Consider the following 18,907-nt stretch of genomic DNA (forward strand, 5'->3'; position numbering starts at 1 on the left):
CGTGGCTGTCAGGCGAGGGTGACAGCCACAGGCGATGGGGGGGACCTTACAGCCCGATGGGAGGTGGTTCTTAACCTGTTGGAATCAGCTAGGTGGCTTTAGGTAGGTCTAGATGGCTGGGTCCCATCCCAAGGGGTCCTTTTCATCTCTCTGGGTGCAGACTGGGCTCGGGTCTTTCCCAGCGCCCTCCTCGGTGATTTGACACCTACACCATCATGGAGTTCCCTGGTGGCATGGGTTCAATCCGCATGCCATGGGTGCAGCCAAAAAATAATAATTTTTTTAAAAAGAAACCTGCTTTGGTGACTAACTGCCAAGTGAAACTGTTCATTACTCCTTAATAAGATAAATTCATGTCACCACCCTAAGTCACCCTGTCTCAGCCTTGCTTCCACTCCTGGCAAGTCCCCACGTGTCATCCTGTGCTTTTCTTCACACTGATATTCTGGTAACATCAGCCCCTGGGGTTTGAAAGCCATCCTGGTCACCAAAGTGACCGGCCTGCTTGCTTGCTTTCTCTCCCTCTCCCTCTGCCCCCCCTCCTTCCTCTTTCTTGGTGGAGAGGAGAGTTAATGGCCAGTATCTCAAATTGAACCTCAGAAGATTTTGCAGAACTGGGAGGGCAGAGCGCCTCTGCAGGTCCCTGGGCCCGGAGGGAGGGCTGGCACCAGAGCACGTAAAGCCTGGGGAGAATCGGCTTCAGCTCCTTTAAGAAGCTGCCACCCTGAGTGGGCTACTCATACGCCTTGTCCTTAGGGATGCCCACCCAGCTATAAGTCCAAGTTACGTCTCCCTTGTTTGATGTTCAGTGTTGATTAAGAAGAATTGTAACGCCTGTTAAGGAGGGAATTCTGTCTCCCTCAGATAAGTTCAAGTCCTAATTCCCAGTTCTCCTGAAGGTGACCTTATTTGGAAATAGGATCATTAGGAAAGGAATTAGTTAAATTACAGAATGGTCACAGGAGGAATCTGATAGGACTCGTGTCCTTCGAAGGGGACGGCCTTGTGAAGACAGAGGGCTGGAGCGACACAGCCTCAAGCCAGGGTTCACCAAAGATTGCCACAACCCCAGAAGCTAGGGCAAAGGCAAGGGACAGCTTCTGTTCAGAGCCCTTGAGAGACCACAGCTCCGCTGACACCTTGATCTTGGACTTCTAGTTCCCAGAATGGAAGAGAACACATTTCTGTTGTTTTAAGCCACCCACCTCGGGGCTCTTTGTTACAGCAGCTGTGGGGGAGTAATATAGACCCCGGGACAGTGACCTTGTGCCACTGTGTGAAAGGGTAGGTGGTGATAGCTGAGGGCATGGGCTTCAGTGCCCAGCAGACCTGGGCTCCACACCCTCCTGTGACAACCTGTGTGTTTTCTCAACTGGAAAATGAGGACACTAAGAGCCCAATTCACAGAGCTGTCAGGAAACTTGAAACAGATGATGCCTAGGAAGTACCCAGGCTGGGCACTCACGGGCCCTCCCAGGGCACAGGGCAAGCCCGGGACAGGGTCCACACTCGATCCAGGCCGCCCCGTGCAGACGGTCCAGGCTCTGCACAGCAGGCTGTCTGTCTGGATAACAGAGGGCAGAGGCCAGGCCAGGTCCCGTCTTCCCGCGACACTGTCAGGGTGGGGGAGGCGGTATACAGGACCCCAGGACTGACCTGCGGCCTTCGCCTCATGGCAGCATCAATATTTTTCCACCTACCCAAGGCCAACTGTTCTAGGGTTTCAACAAGACGGTGTTCAGCGCAATGCAGAGAGCTGTGTGCTGGGCCTCGGTTCCCACCCCAGGCATCTGGCTGTCACGCGGCAACAGCAAACCCATTCACTTGGGTCTTACTGCTTAATTATTGCAAATTGGCACGGCTCCGGGCGCCTCGAGAGCCCTTGGACACGCACCATACGTTCCGGGCAGGAAGGCTCGCCTGGCACGGGGACGCTGCCTGTCACTTCTGCAGCTCTGCTCTGCTAAGTGGTGGATCCTCTCCAAACGCTCGGCCCCAAACACACGGGAAGCAAGAGCCTGGCATTCAGAGGTGCCAGTGCCACCTTCACACGGAACCAGCCTGTCAGCTATGCCGTCCAGCATTTGTCACCGGTGGCAGTTTCCAGCCTGGCAGTGGAAAGAGGCAAGGGGGCGGGGAGCCAGACAGCAGTCTGATGTTTCATGTATGAGGGGATTCGCAGGAAATACGAGTTCTAGAACCCAACAGTCCCTCAGCCGCCAGCCCCGAGTGAGGAGCTATGTTCCTGCCCATCTTGGTTGGCCCTGACCTTGGGCCCAGAGCAGGGGACAGCTTGACTGGAACCTATATCACTCATTCATTCGTTCCTTCCATCAGTCAACCCATATTTACTGAGCATCTGCTATGTGCTGGGCTGTGCCCAGCCCTAGGGACACAGAAAGGGTGGCGAAACGGGGCCGCAGAAGTTGTCTGGAGACAGCAGGACCTGGGTCCAGAGGAGCCGGCCAGCCAGCTTCCCTGAGCCTCCCTGTGCTGCAGGGGGAGCCTGCGCTGCAGCACCCCCTGGAGGCTGGACGAGGCTGTGCCGTCGAGGAGCCCGTTCATGACACTCACTTCAATGGGCGTCTATCAACCTCTAGGATGCGCTGGGCGGTCCTGGGATCCTGAGGGGCACTGATGACTTTTAAAAAGGTCTCAGCCCTCACAGATCTCCTATCAAGACCCCAGGGAATCTGCAGTCTGCCACCTGAGTATTTTCTAATCCTTCTTGATCTAAGAAGATTCCAGTGAAAGCCAGCATCTGCCTCACACATGGGCCAGGAGGCAAAGCACTCGGCCTGCCCTCTCCCTTGGGACGTGGGGCTGTCTCCTTCCTCATCTGCTGGCAGCTCGAGGCTGGTCGGAGGCGGGGGGCCGCGTGTGGACAGTGTTGGGGAACCATGGGTCCTGAAGGGAGGAGCTGGGGGAGGGCTGTGTTCTGAGGCCCCAATTATCTTCTCGAGAATTAGGAAGATGTCTCGACGTCTCAAATTCTCAGTGCAGCAAAAGGATAAACACAATATACTCTCTCTTTCAAAGCGCTGGACACCTAAGGGCCCAGGGCCGATCTCAGAGGTTCCTGCTGGGCAGCCACCCTCGGGTGCGGAAGAGGCAGGCCTGGCAGGAGGACCCAGCTCCTGCCTGAGGCCACCACCGAGCTGCCCGCTCCTGGGGAGACAGACACGGAGGTGACCTGCACGGTCCTCCTGGGGAGGATGGACTGACAGTGGCCGGGCAGAGGCACAGAGGAAGGGGACAGCGTCTGGTCAGGGAGGCCCTGCTGGCCTGGCGGGGCCGGCATTTCACATTCTGGAGGAAGAGGGGGCGAGGCCTGTGTCTTCAGGTGTGATTAGAGGAATATACTATATTAGGGAACAGAAAAGGAACGATATTGGGGAACAGGAATGGAGGCAGAAGGCAAATGCCATCTCAGAAGGGATTCAGGACCAAGAATCTAGGCCACGGTATCTCGGCCTTGGCCCTCTGGACATTTGGGGCCAGGCACTGAATTCTTTCCAGGGAGTACGGGGTGTCCTATGCCTTGTGGAACATTTCCCAGCATCCCTGCCCTCTGCCCATGAGCTGCCGTAGCACCCGCCACCCCCAGCTTTGGCCACCAAAACCGTCTCCAGATTTTGCCAGATGTTCCCTGAGGATGAAATCAGTCCTTGCTGAGAACCACCGGCCTGGCTGTTTCCTGGAGCCATCTCCCCCGACATCTGCCAGCCCGCTCTTAGGGTCCCTGCCTCTTATGCCGGGACTTCCCTGGGCGTTGGCCTTGAAACCCCCACGTCCCCTCAGAGGCAGGTGAACGGGGACTGGTACCTCCTTGTCCGCAGGAGGCTGATCCCATCCACCCGCCCCCCACCCCCTGCAGCCTCCCTCATTCTGCTCTTCGCCGTCTTGGTCCCACAGCGCTGCGGCTTCTAACCCATTATTCACGTTCGCCTGTTACCGGCTGTCCCTCCACCCGCCCCGCCCCCACCCCCACAAGCTGCTGTGCGGCCAGGACCTTTGCTTATTTCCCAGATGTGTCCCAAGTGCCCACGACAGTGTCAGGCGCAGGATATACGCTTGACACACACTGCTGCACGAAGGGTCAGGCCTCTGAAAACATTATGAGCATCTGTGACCTTGGCTATTTTCACTTTCCAGCATGTTGGCAGGCTGCCTGGCAGTGCTTAGCAAGAAAACCTTCACACGAGCAGGGCCTGGTATCTCTGGGACAGCTGAGATCCTGCCTCTCTGCTGCCGACGGGGAAGGGGTGTCGGGAAGGGGTGCCAACGACCGAGCAGCCCAGGGTCCTGGTAACGCAGCAGGTGAGTTCCCTGGCCCGTGACAAGGATGATGAGGGGAGAGCCTGGAGCCTGCCCTGGGGAGACCAGCGGCCACACCGATGCCACCCGGCTGTGCCCAGGCTGGCCCTTGGGCCTCCCCTGGACCCCTCCCTCCCTGATCACAGCCCCTGCCAAGTCCAGGGGGACAAGGACGAAGCAGTTGCAAGGCAGATGCTTCCTTTCTCAGTTTTGGTATTAAATCCAGGTGTTAGGATCGTGGATGATTTTGACTTTTCTGTATTTTTTTCAGTTTTACCGCAATGAACTTGTTTAATGGCGAGAAAAAAAAAATAGGGAAAAATAGAAACTTTACTCAGTTTGTGATTTTTCACCTTGACTGGTCTAAATAAAGCTGCAGGGCCTGGCTCTCCCGTGGGACACTTTGAGGTATGTCTGAAGGCCACTTCCCCCTGAGCCCCCCACTGTTTGCTAGGGGACTCAATGAGCAATCTTTGAGATGGACTGTTGGCTTTTTTTCTTTTTACGGCAGCACCTGTGGCAAATGGAAGTTTCCTCTGATTCAACAGGACACCCCCCGCCCCCCATGGGGAAGAATTCAATACCTGGCCCCAAATGTCCGGAGGGCCAAGGCTGAGATACCCTGGCCTAGATTCTTGGTCCTGAATCCTAGTCGAATCAGAGCTGCAGCTGCCAACGTATGCCACAGCCACAAAAACACCAGATCCAAGACGCATCTGTGACCTGTGCCACAGCTTGTGGCACTGCCGGACTCTTAACCCACGGAGCAGGGCCAGGGATCAAACCCGCATCCTCACAGATACAACACTGGGTTCTTAACCTGCTGAGCCACAATGGGAACTCCTGGACTGCTGACTCCTCCTTTTACATAAATTGTTTGCAAGGATTAGTGGCACATTCTGGACACATGGTTGAGACTGAGGCCAGACGGCCACTGACAAGAGGCACAGGGAACGGGCTTGTTGTCGGGATAACGCTGACCACCCCCCAAAAGTGAGCCGTGGCCTGTTTGACCTGAACAACTCCACCATCTCTCGAAAGGATCGTGCCAGAGGGAACCTGACTGTGAGGCTCACATTCAATTACTCTCATCATGAAGACGGTAATTAGCCATGTCTGACTTGCTACAAGGGGACAGCCGAGGTCCCAGGTCCAGGCTGGGAGGGACAGACATCCGGGTTTCTCATGAGAGACACCTGCGACACGTACTCACGCCGAGGCCACCCTGAGACCCGCCAGGCCTGGCTTCCACAAGCGCTTTCCTGTTTCTTCTCTGCTCCCTCTCCAGAAGCAGCTCCTCGGCGAGAATCGTCATGACAACCCGCAGCGGGCACTGAAGCAGGCAGAGCGGGACAGAGGGTCTCGGCGTCAGGATGGAAGAGGCTGATGACCACGGGCAGGCAGGCCATGCGGGGCTCCGTGGTGCGAGATCAAAGTGAAAGCTGAAGGTCACGCTGGGTTTCACAGTCGGAGGCTGGGTTAGGGGCTTCTCCACGCAGAGGCTCTGGGCCCCCAGCGCGGTCTGGAGGAAGCTCCGAGCCTGCGTGGGGCTGGCCCCACCCTGCTGGCTCCTGCCTGCTCCGCCAGGGTTAGAGCCTCCCTGTGCCTTCGACCCCGCTGACCTTTGCTCGGACAGACAGGAGCAGTGCCCTTTGACCTGCTACCTGGGGCGGTTGGGGAACACAGGTTGCTGATCTCAGAAGAGCTGTCAGAGCTGCCTCCGGGCCCCCGAAATCCCAGGGCACAGTTTCAGGCCTCGTGGGCAGCTGTTATCTTTGGGAGGGACCAGGGCTGGATGGGCATCGGAGCAGAGTTAGCGGGAGCTGAGTATCTGGCCTGATGAAAGCTGGATGGGCATCTCTCCCGCCGGGCGCGTACCTGTCAGAGGTGCCCGGAGTGGCATGTGCTGGCCACCTGAATGAAGAGGGGGTGGTGCTGGGGAAAGGCAGTAGCTGAAGAAACACCGGTAAGGTGGGGCTTGGTTATAAGTGGGGGCTGAGGAAGCCTGGAGGGTCCAAGGGGAGGCCCAGGCTTCAGGCTGGTGGCACGGGTAGAAAATCAAGAGAAACTATGGTTCTGCTTTTAGAAAGAATAACATCCAGGTAAAGAAAAAATAATTCTGCCTAAATATTCAAAGTTGCAGGCAACCTACAGTACATGTCATTAAAGGAAAAAAAGGAGGGAACAAACGCACCCCTGGAATAAAAGGCTGGGACGGCTTCCGTGAAACCAGCATCGGTGCTGGGGGAGGACGGGGCGGGAGCTTGCTGATCTGTCAACAGAGTTTGTAAAAAATGCTTTTTCTGGTTTTTCTAGTTGTTTTCAAGGAGGTGGTTGATATGATACTAGTTCGTCCACCATATCGGAAATGAAAGTCTCTACTGGAGTTTAATGCTTTTCTAGGTTGCTTAGGTTTTTATTTTAATTGTTCGGTTCTTCTATGCTTCATTAATTTTATTGTCTTTTTTCTTTTTTTTTTTTAGGGCCACACCCTCAGCATATGGAGGTTCCCAGGCTAGGGGTTGAATCGGAGGTACAGCTGCTGGACTACACCACAGCCACGGCAATGTGGGATCCGAGCCACATCTTCGACCTACACCACAGTTCACAGCAATGCCAGATCCTTAACCCACTGAGTGAGGCCAGGATACCGGTCAGGTTCAATTCTGCTGAGCCGCGATGGGCAATTCCATGCTTGCTTCATTTAAAGACGTCTCCCTGGGATGCTTGGGGACGTGAGAACCTATGTTTCCAGGCCCGTCTAGGATTGAACTCCTCAGGAGGGAGCAAGGCAGGATGAGAGGAGGGTCTGGTCGTGGATTTGGGGGACGTGTCGTCATAAACCAAGGGGCACAGTCAAAGGAGGCTCGCTGTCTGCAGGTTTCCTCAGCAGGTGAATCCTGAAGGTGCTTTTCCCTCAGCAAGTCCACCGCTCGTTTGATGAATGCTCGCTTCTCCTCCAAACAGCACAGCTTAGAAACAAGGTGAGAGAGCCCTCTCCTGGGAAGAAACGCGGTGATGGGTTGAGACGTGTCGGATTCTCAATCTGTCTGGGACCCTGTGGGTCCCGGGGGAAGGCTGGGCTTTGGGAAGGCGTTTGGAACGAGCTGATGCGCGGCCTTGTCTTCACCTCGCCCTCAACCTGCCCAGCTGCCACTCCGTCCAGTCTATGCTCCAGGTTTCTGATCAAGAGTTCCACCATGCAGAAGCTGACAACCTGTGCCACCATCCAACAAGTCTGGGAACCACCCTCTGAGCTCAACAGCTTCGTCTTATAGATAAACTGAGTTTCCAGAATTTTAAAGTGACATTCCTAGGGCTGTCCCAACCAATGATTCGTGGTAAGGCCAAGACAAAATCCAGCTGTTCTGACCCCAGTGCAAGTTCTTTTCACCACCCCACACTCTGTCACTTGGAGATTCAGTTTCTCAAAAGCTCTCTGCTTTAGAAAAATGCTTCTCTTCAAGAGCCTGGTCCTTTTTTTGTGTGTGGAGAGCTTTGCAGGCTCTTCTCACAAGCACCCCCTAGAGGACACGGAGTGAACAGGGCTGCTGTCCTCCTGATGGGACCAGAGGCCAGACTCTGCCGCCCTAGTTCTCTTGACTCACTGTGCGACACTGACAAGCCAGGCCACTTTACTGGTCCGTTTTCTCCTTGGTAAAGTCAGAAAACCAGGAGACTGAAGATCTTTGCACCTTGTTGTGGGAGGCCCTGCAGAGAATCCCCCAAGGAGGCCTGGGTCACCCCGATATGGACACATGATTCTCTCTTCTCTTGGGGAGCCGAGGATGTCAGCAAACCCAGACGACTGGCCCGTCCTGAGAGGGGGCTACTCTGCATCGAGACCACTGCATTCTGCACTGAATCACGTCACCCCCAAATTCATGTACCAAAGGCCCAACTCCCTGAATCTCTGCATGTGGCTGTTTTTGGAGGCAGGACCTTTAAATGAGACCACTAGTTTGGGTCCTACTCCAGTATGACTGGTGCCCTTATAAGAAGCCAAGGAGAGAGGTCTCAGGCCAAATCTGCCAACACCTTGATCTTGGACTTCCAGCCTCCAGAAGTGTGAGAAAATAAATGTCTGTTGTTTATGCCCCACCCCACCCCAGTCTAAGGTACTTTGTTATGGCAGCACCAGCGATCTAATACAATTGGCACGTCCCCTGCTCAACAACCCCGACCCCTCTTTAAGAATCACTCCTGTTTGCTCTTTTGAGAATCTCTCTGCCAGGGAATTGTAGAGAAAATCATCCCTTGAAATGAGTAAGAGAAATACAGCTATGATGAGATGTCACTAGGGACCTACAATTTCTGCCCTGGGGAAAAACTCACAGCGAGTCACACATATCCTTTTGCTAGAAGAGGCACTGGCTGTCCTTGTGACGGCTGGGCTAAGATGCCAGCAAATCCTGTGTCCGCCCTCATCACCAGGGGACCAGTGCCAGCTCTGGGGCGTGGGACTACCTGGATCATTGAAGAACCCCACTCCTGGCAGAGGGCTGGAGCCACGCTGGGTGGTACCTGGCATTGCATTTAGCAGGAAAAAACAGAACATGAGACCCAGAGCTGGTCTCTGCCTTTCGGTGTCTGCAATTCCCATCTCACTGGAGTGGAAGGAACCCAGGTGCCATCTGGTCCAGGAAGGTGAAGTCCACGTCTATCAGACCCTCAAACACACCTGACTGGGTTTACTGACTCAGGGCAGGTGGATGGACGCTCCATCAGCTGGGGGAAGGACGAAACAATGGCTCCCAATACAGAGAGAGGTGTGAACAAGGACCGATAAAGTCCTCTGCGACGCCGACAGGTGGCTGGTCCGGCTGGGATTCCTCAGCAATGGCGGGGCCGGCCTCTGCTCCTCCGTCAGCACGCGCAGCTCACACCTTCTCCTGAGCTCAAAGGCTGCGGAAAGAGTGGGAGCTCGGGAGCTAGGCCTGCTTTCAGATCTTGGCCCTTCTGCCCACCATGTTGCAACTCGGTCTCGCTAATCCTCAGCTCCCTGATCTGTGAAATAAGGATAATAACGCCTTTCTCGTGGCCGTGAAGAGTCCGAGAAATTACAGCGTGAAGGGCTGGGTGCTCAGGGCACAGGGGCCCTGCTGTTTTTCGGTTTTATGCCTTTTTTTTTTTTTTTTTTTTTGTCTTTTTGTTGTTGTTGTTGTTGTTGCTATTTCTTGGGCCGCTCCTGCAGCATATGGAGGTTCCCAGGCTAGGGGTCCAGTCGAAGCTGTAGCCACCAGTCTACACCAGAGCCACAGCAACGCGGGATCCGAGCCGCGTCTGCAACCTACACCACAGCTCACAGCAACGCCGGATCGTTAACCCACTGAGCAAGGGCAGGGACCGAACCCGCAACCTCACGGTTCCTAGTCGGATTCGTTAACCACTGCGCCACGACAACTCCTTTTTTTTGTCTTTTGTTGTTGTTGTTGTTGTTGTTGTTGCTATTTCTTGGGATGTTTTTCGGTTTTAGAGTCTGTGTCCCCCACTGTCCATCACTGAGCCTGCGGGGGCGGGGGTTCTGCACCCATGAAGGCATTTGCCTGGCACTTATTGTCAAGTTGAAAATTTGATCCGTTTTTTCAAGGGTGAATGGGGCTCCAAAGAGTGGAGAGATGATGTCCCCTTGACTTGGAAAGACTAGAGGGCAGGTTTCAGACAGTGTCAAAATGCCCAGAGCCCCCTCTGGTGACAAGGTGTGCAGTTTTGATGAGGCCTACCGGGAGCTCTCCCTTAGCCCACAAAGCCCCACCAGCCACTCGGCCCTAGAAGCCGGGTCCATTGGCAAAGAAACCTCAAGGGAAAGTCTCCGGCCAGTGAACTAAGTTCACTAAGAACATACTCAAGAGCACAACCGACCTCAAATCCCAGGTGACCCAGGAAGGGAAGGCCAGCACCACGAGAAAGACTCTTCTCTCGCTCTCTTTTTTTCTTATGGCTACACCTGTGATGTAGGAAGCTCCCAGGCTAGGGGTTGAATGGGGGCTGCAGCTGCCTGCCTACACCACAACCACAGCAATGCTGAATCCAAGCCACATCTTCGACCTACACTACCACTCGCAGCAACAGCGGATCCTTAACCCACTGAGCGAGGCCAGGGATCGAACCTGCGTCCTCATGGATACTAGTCGGGTTCCATGAGCCACAAGGGGAACTCTGAGAGGCTCTTCTTTAAAGCAGAACTCACGCCTCCTCCTTCTAATTAAGCAACAGATAGAGTCTGTTCTTAGGCGTGTTGGTGTTCTGTCCATCATAGCCTAAGGTAAGGGTGTCTAATAGCCCATCGTTCGTCTCCCACTGAGGTTGGGACTAAACCCAGACAAAAGCCACACAAAACCCACCATGCCTCCATACGGCCCAGGAGAGACGGCTGCCAGCCTGACATGATCTGGCAAGGTCCTACAGGCCTGCCCGCCCTTGGTTCTCTCTCCATCCTGGGTCCGACACGGTCCCCTCGAGACCCGAGTCTGAATGGACGTCGATCGCCAGAGAGGGGGGCTGGTCCTCGGTCAGTAATTACCGCCTTTGTCCAGCCAGCCCGCCTTGATCAGAAGAGAGCGCCACCGGGGAATAGGGCAGAGGCACTGCCTAGAAGAGGTGAGAGAGTCAAGGAAAGATGCTGGAAGATGGGGAAGCGCCTGGGATCCACCGGTCCCAGCAGGATGATAGATGAAGCCACCGTCTCCCCCCGTCAGACAGCCCCGGGTTCAAATCCGGCTCCTCCACTCCCCTCCTAGCTCTGTGATACTGGGACGACTACCTCACGTCTCGAAGTAACAGCATCTGCGAAGCACGGATGTTTCCTACTTGGTGGTGTTGGAGGATTGAAGGAGCTCAGGCAGGGAAAGCTAAGCAGTGTCTGGCACGTAACAGACACTCGCTAACAAGGCTTTTCCTCTCCTCCGTGGGCAGGACTGTGGCAGCCTCTTCGCCATGGTCCTTGGACCTCCCCCTTAGGATAACTTTCACATCTTGTCTTTGCTTTTCTGCTGACAGTTCAGGCAACATTACAGGTCAATTCACCTGCAGCAGCTCTGAGCTGAGGTTGCGGCTGGATACCACCTTGCCTGCAGCCCTGAGCCCTGCACACTGGGAACACCAACAGCGGTCAAACGTATTGACCTGTATGTCTTTTTACTCCCAGAGGCCTCTCTACAAGGGCAATTCAGAGGGCTATTCATTTTTTATTGTGATAGATAGTCATATCTATCTTTGGCTTAATTGCAAGGCTTGAATTTTTAACCTCTAAAGCGATAGTGAGTTGTTAATTTTCTGTTTTGCCTTGTGATGAAGTAGAAAAGCCAGGACGTCAGCAATCTGGGAAGCCCCTGCTGCTCCCCAGCACCACGCTGGGCACGAGGAAAACAGAGTCGAAGACGAACCTGTCCCCCTGGGCGTTCACAGCCTCGGTGAGGAGCCGGGAAGAATGTAAACTCAATCAAATAGAAAACGGTTGGGGGGGGGGCGAATGGAACACAGGGGTGGTGAGCCTGCGGGGGGATGGATGCGTGCCCTTGGGACTTGGAACTGGAGGCAATTCCATTGCTGAGGTAACTACACACTGACACGAGACGGGTCCGGAGGGAGGGCACGTTTCCTTCGAGAGAGAGAGGGTGACGGGAGCCGTGGCTGGGATCTTACAGAAGGTGTTCAAAGCTAAGGAATAAGTGTGTCAATCTGGAGATCCAGACTCGGTCCCCCCAAAGGCAATGGTCCCCCTTTGAGGACCAGGGGGTCTCCGTCCCAGGGGACCCAAAACAGAACATCTATTTCCATCTTGTCTGCCCGTTAAATTGTCTATGTACGGGTATGCTTTCCAGTGTGCAAAATATATTAGTCCAGGAGAATATGATTTATAAATAAGTAGATTCATTGGGTGTTTGCGCTCAAAATGGGGTTTTCCCCCTCTTGTGGGGCACATTAAAAAGGAATCTGAAAAACCATTGAAAATTGGTGTTACGGGCGGAACTGCATGCCCCCCAAGTTCACAGGTTGAAATCTAACCCCAGCTCCTCGGCATGTGACTGCGTTTGGATATGGGGTATTTCAAGTGGTAAGTTAACATGAGGTCATTAGGGTGGGCCCCGATCCACTATGACCAGTGTCCTGATCAGAAGAGGAAATTTATCACTAACAGGCAGAGGAGGGGACCTGTGAGGACAGGGGGCGAGACGCCGCAGAGGAAAGCAGCCCTGCCACACCTTGCCCTTGGACTTCAGCCTTCAGAACTGTGGGAATTTGAGTTTCTGCGGTTTGAGGCCCCCAGGTGCTGGCGGGAGATTGGAAGCCTCTCCAGTCCGCAGGGAACCCGCCCCTCTTTGGTGCCCCAGCTCCCCCAGCTCCCAGCCTCATTCCTCCCAGGCTGCCGCATTCTGAGTCCTTTGGAAGCAGCAGAAGCTGGATCAGGAAATAACTCTCCCACCAGCCCCAGACTAGCACCTGCCCAGTCTTCCGCCTGTGCCTCTTCTCCACACGTGGCTGGGGACACCCCTGTGCCAGCGCCTCCCAGGACTGAAGCCATCGCTGGTCAGTGACTTGCCCAGCTAAGTAAGTTGACAGCTATGAGCAGTATCAAAATCCATCCCTAATTATTCAGTCTATACCCTTGGCAGATGACTGCCAACATGCTCCCCATGTCTGCCAAGTGACTTCCAAACTTTTTCTCTTTTGGTCTTTTCAGGGCCGAACCCTCGGCGTACAGACGTTCCCAGGCCAGGGGTCGAACCCACACTTCATCAGCGACGGGAGCCACTACAGAGACAACACTGGATTCTTACCCTGCAGAAACTGTGAGATATTTTTACTCACATTGTGATTCCTACACAAAATGCCAAAGTGTGAAAAATAAATTCTTCCTGGGAGGTGATACGGACCTCAGGAGGGGCAGTGGACACTGTTGTGAAGAAAACTCACCGGCTTTAAGCGACATATCTAAGTTCTTTGGCCTCAGTTGTCTCATCGAGAAAGTGGGATTAAACATTTCCTTATCTGAGTGTTGTAAGCACTGCATTTGGTCCAGAGTTAAGCTTAGGAATAGTCGAGAAATAAGTTTCGAACAAAGTGTCAAGCTGCATGACAAAGAAGCATCTCTCTTTCATTAATGTCCTGTGACAGAGTGAGCGGCAGAGACACAATGAAAGGATTCCGTAGCAGTTGATTTTTCACAGAGACGAGAAAAGTGGTTTCTTTCTCTGTCCCAGAACTAAGGCTTGGTCAGAGGATTTCAACAGATAATAACCAAATGTCTGTAGGAAATTTGCAGAAACAATTGATTTCCTTCCCAAGGACTGGAAATGGCGCGGGCAGTTGGGCAATAAAGGAGCTGCCGTAATTTTCTGCTCCATTTCTACGACGGCAACAAAAACATGATGGCGGAGAACACCGCCAAGTGACAATCTTCATTTCATTCCTCGGGGCTGGAAAACACATCCGTTTATTAAGTCTCTAAAAGCTGGAACCACAGATTGCAGCAACGAGACGCGACAGAGAAAAGATTAGTTGGGTTGAGCCAACCGTATGTGGCAACCGAATGAAAAGATGGTTCGAGATGGTGCCCGTATGGAGAAGCAGCGGGCCAGTCCCTGGGAAGACCATGAACAGAGAGCGCTCATTTACATCCGACGTGAAGTGTGTCTTCCTAGGCGCCTGGCAAGCTCCCTAGAAAAGGAGATTAATGCAAGTGGGGAATATGAACTCTCTCTAGCAAACCACGTCCATTTTCCGCCTGGGGAGGGCTCTGAGTGATGGATGCCACTGACCTTGGAGGAGGAGGATGTGAATGAGGTCTGTCCCAGTGCCTTCCGCTGCTTCCCGACTCTTCCCAACTTGCCTTTCACAGTGAAGTCTCATCTGTCCCAACATCCCTGGGCAAAGAGCGAGTCCACCTGAATGCATTTCACCAAAAAGAGGCTTTCCCTCTGTTCAAATTTCAAATGCTGATTTATGTCAAGTTGAACATATTTGTGTAGAAGTCTTTTCAGAATTAATGCCAGGCTTCCCTGCCCTCTCGGCAGGTACCCGTTTGGTGAGCCGGCCTATAAGTCGGTACAGGGCACAGAGCCGGCTTAGAAGGGCACTAGACAGTGTCCCATGCTTCTTGCTCTATCACTTTATTTCTTTTTATAATTCAAGGTCATCAATGTGACTCCTGCAGAGGGAGGGGTGCCTCTGTAGAGGTGGACAATGTGTGAGATGAAGCTGGGGAGATACAAAGGGCTATATGCTTTTTGAGTATTTGCGCCTGAGATTTTTCTCCCCTACCCCTTTCACCACTAGGCTCTATGAATGGCCATTTCTTGGTCCTCTTGTCCACGGTGCCCACCCAGGCTCCGTGCCCTCCCTGAACACCAGACCTGCTCCTAAGACTCTCCGCTGGAAAGCTCCACAAGAACACGGAACAGGTAACTCAACAGACACTGCCAGAACCGGCACCTGCTCTGACTCCCCAAACCTCGGCCCCCCACTCGTCCTCCTCTCAGCAAGGGAAACTCCATCCTGCCAGTTACTAAGGTCCCAGGACTTGGAGTCACTCTTGACGACTTTCCTTCTCTCTCCCCACCTCCAGGGAAATAAGTAAATCCGGGAAGCCTGACCCTCAGAAGAGGGAGGAGGCAGAAGCTGATGACTCCTCCCCTTCCCACGGCAGCCACCCTGGTCCAAGCCACCGCCTCCTCTCTCCTAGGTCACTGCAGACTTCCCGCCTGGCCGCCTGGTTTCTGGCCTCGTCTCCCTGTAATCAATCCAAGGATTCCTCCAAGTCACACTCGGTGGGTGGCCTGTGAGGTCCATGCCTCTGGACCGTCATGAGCCCTCTGACCTTGTCACCTTCCTCCTTCCAGTCCACTCGGCTCCACCCCATCGCCACCGGCCCTCGCTGCTCCTCACACGAGCCAGACCCATTCCTCCTCGGACCCCTGCCCTTGCCCTTTCTTCTGTCTACACTGCTATTCACCTAGATACCCACATGGTTCTCCTCCCAGCTTCAGATCCTGACTCGAGCATTACTTTCCAGCAAGGCCCTCTCTTTCCTCTCCTCACTGTGCTTTATTTCAACACTCAATCCCTACCCAACATAAAACAAAGTTTGCGGATACATCTTGTTTATTGCCTCCACCCACTGGAATGTAAGCTCCCTGAGAACAGGGATGTTTTCTCCTGTCCTGTGCACAGCTATATCCCTGACCCTGGCGACAGCACCTGGCACACAGATCAACACCAAAAATATTTGCTGAACAAAGTTCTCTTCCTAATGAAGTCACGGAGCCTGCTTCTAGACATATAGGTAGTGATTATGAGCAAGGGTTTTTTTTTTTTTTTTTTTTTCCTTTCTTTTTTGGCCACCCTGTGGTGTATGGACTTCCAGGGCCAGGGATCAGGTCCAAGCCATAGCTGCGACCTAAGGTGAGGCGGTGCCAGATCCTTAACCCACTGTGCTGGGCCAGGGAAGCACCCAAGATGCCACCAATCCTGCTGCGCCGCACAGGAGATCCCATGAGCAAGGATTTTTAGTTCAGACTAATAAAGATTCAAAAACCTGCTCTAACCCCGCTTTAGCTGGGCGACTTGGGCAAGGTATTGAACTTTTCTAAATGTAGTTTTATCATCTCTAAGACAGGTATGATGATGTACAAAAAAGTATGTAAAGTACTGAGCACAGAACTCAGCAAACTAATCACTCAATACATACGTGTCATTATGCGAATGATCCTCAGAGCCACACCTCAGCACAGGTGTCTAGCATCTGTCACCTGTCGACGACAACACCCCCGACTCAGCTTCCTGACCCCAGCATTTCCCCAGACCTCCGTGTCTTCTACACTCTGGGGCCAGGGTGCTCTTCCAGAACAGAAATCGAACTGGTAATGGGGGATACATCCAAAAATTCTCTCTTCCAAAAAAAACTGGCAGTAAATTGTCAAAACCAACTGTGCCAGAACTCACAAAGTTAACCAAAGGCTTGCAGTCATCTGGGAAGCTTTTATTCACAATAAATGGCTAAACCTTGGTAAGAACAGTGAGATTTGTGGGGTTTTAACTTGCCCTATTCCAATTTCCCTACCACCGGCTCCATGGTTGCCTTGAAAACTGACCATAGGAAAAACGCAGCCTGACAGCCATCAGACGGATCAAAACAGAGCTGGAGCTCCTCTGAAGTTTCATTCCCAAGGAACTGTCATCATCGACGTCTCCAGTAGTTCCCTAGAAGACTCCGCTTGCAGAGTCATCTTTATATCCCCTGACTTGGAATTTACTCCACGTAAATATCCTTTTCCCTGGGGATGTTTATCAAAAAAAGAAAAAAAAATTAAAGGCAACTGTTTAACTATCTGGCTGGGTGCTTTGCGGCTGCCCGAGGCAGTGAGTAACAGTTGGGACAGACAATTAGCCAGCCAAAAAGCTGAGGAGGAAAAGCTGAGGAATGAACCTCCAAGGCAGCTTTGAAAAGCCGTGACACCTTCCTGGGGATTTAGAAGGCCACGTACATGCGCCTGGGCAGGGCTGGGAGTGTGCGCAGGGCTATGTGGATGCTCACACAAGACCTAAGAAGGCCCCAGGCTCTCGCTGCTGGCTGACCTCCATACGCCGCTGGACCCGGAAGTGAAAGCTAAGGCGGAGCTGTCAACTCCCTGGCTGAGTGGCCAGGGTGAAGATGAGCCCCTCCTGCACACAGAGCCCTGGGCAAAGACTGGGAGATGCACTGGCTATGGAAATGCAATGAAATCTCTCTCCACTCATTAACTGATCACTGAGTTAACTGCGCAGACAGTTTCATGTCTATACATGAAAAAGATGATCGATTTTACAGAATTAATTCAGAAAAGGGTTTGCACCAAACAGTAACAACAAAGCTTGGCAACAAGGTAGATGCTGATTTCCCAAGTTACCACCTCACAATATTCAAAATGCCAACTCTTCAACAGAAAAACCTATGAGGCATGTGAAGCAAAGAATGTATAGGGTATACACTGGAGAGAAAGAATTAACAGAGATTTTTTTCCTGAGACAGCTCAGACACTGGACTTACTAGATAAAGAGTTTAAATCACTTATTTTAATATGTTCAAAGATACAAAGGAAACGGTGTCTAAAGAACTGATGGGGAGCATGATAATGTCTCACCAAATAGAGAACAGCAATAAAGAGATGAAATTATGAAAAAGAACCAAAATGCAATTCTGTAGTTCAAAACTATAATAACTACAACAGAAAATTTACTAGAGGAGCGCCACATTAGATTTGAGCAGGTGGAAGAAGCTTGAAGGTGGGTCAATTAAGATTATCCAGTGTAAGGAATAGGAAGAAAAAAAAGGAAGAAAAAACTGAACAAAGCCTCAGAGATCTGTGGAGCACCATCAAAAATTCCAATACATGCTTAATGGGCATCTCAGAATGAGAGGAGACAAAAGGGCAGAAAGAACATTTGAAGAAATAATGGCAAAAAACTTTCCAAATTTGATGAAAAACATTAACCTGCACATTCAAGAAGGTCAAATTTAAGGTCTGGTTAGGATAAACTCAAAGAGACCCACACCCACATATCACAATCAAACTGTCTAAAACCAAAGAAAAAGAATCCTTAGAGCATCAAGATAAAAGGGACTCATCATGTCCTAGACATCCTTACTAAGACGAATAGCTCTCATCAAAAAACCATGGACGAATGGGACCTAATTAAGCTTAAAAGCTTTTGCACAGCAAAGAAATTCATCCACACCATGAAAAGACAACCTACTGAATGGGAGAAAGTATCTGCAAGTGATACGACCAACAACAACAACAAAAAACAGCTCATACAACTCAACATCAAAAAAACAAACAACCCAATTAAGAAATAGGCAGAAGACTCAGACATTTTTCAAAAAAAGACACACAGATGGCCAACAGGCTCATGAAAGGATGCTTAACTTCGTTAATCATCAGAGAAACGCATGTTAAAACCACAATGAGATATCACCTCCTACCAGTCAGAATGGCTACCATCAAAAAGGAACACAAATAACAAATATTGGAGAGGATGTGGAGAAAAGGGAACCCTCACACACTGTTGGTGGGAATGTAAATTGGTGCAGCCACTGTGGAAACAGTATGGAGGTTTCTGAAAAAACTAAAAATAGAACTACCATATGACCGAGGATTTCCACTCCTGGGAATATACATCTATGTCCAAAGAAGAAAACACTTATTTGAAAGAAATCTGCACCCCAATATTCAAAGCAGCATTATTTACAACTGCCAAGATGTGGAAGCAATCTAAGTGTCCATCAACAGATGAGTGGATAACTACTTGGCCATAAAAAATGATGAAAACTTGCCATCTGAAACACATGGACGGACTTAAAGAATATTGTGCCAACTTAAATAATTCAGAGAAAGACAAATACTACATATCACTAAAAAATAAAACAAACTAGTGAGTGTAGCAAAAAGGAAACAGACTCACAGATACAGAGAACCAACTAGCTGTACCCAGTGGGAGGAGGGAAGGGGGAGGGGCAAGGGATTAAGAGAAATAAACGACTATGTAGAAAATAATCTACAAGGATATATTGTACAACACAGGAAATACAGCCAATATTTTATCATAATTA

General features: G+C 51.7%; 2 long non-coding RNA genes across 2 annotated transcripts in view; both read right to left on the reverse strand.

The window, feature by feature from the left end:
• LOC106505250 overlaps window positions 1-18,907 on the reverse strand; it is a 215,180-nt gene that overhangs the window by 170,614 nt on the left and 25,659 nt on the right. The window lies entirely within an intron of this gene.
• LOC110255800 lies at window positions 9,736-18,351 on the reverse strand. The gene is made up of 2 exons (XR_002336642.1): window positions 14,079-18,351; window positions 9,736-13,977 (listed from the first exon to the last, which is right to left on the reverse strand). It is a non-coding gene; the product is annotated as an uncharacterized LOC110255800 (long non-coding RNA).

The sequence above is a fragment of the Sus scrofa genome, chromosome 11 (genome assembly GCF_000003025.6).
Source record: "Sus scrofa isolate TJ Tabasco breed Duroc chromosome 11, Sscrofa11.1, whole genome shotgun sequence".
In the NCBI taxonomy this organism is placed as follows: Eukaryota; Metazoa; Chordata; class Mammalia; order Artiodactyla; family Suidae; genus Sus; species Sus scrofa.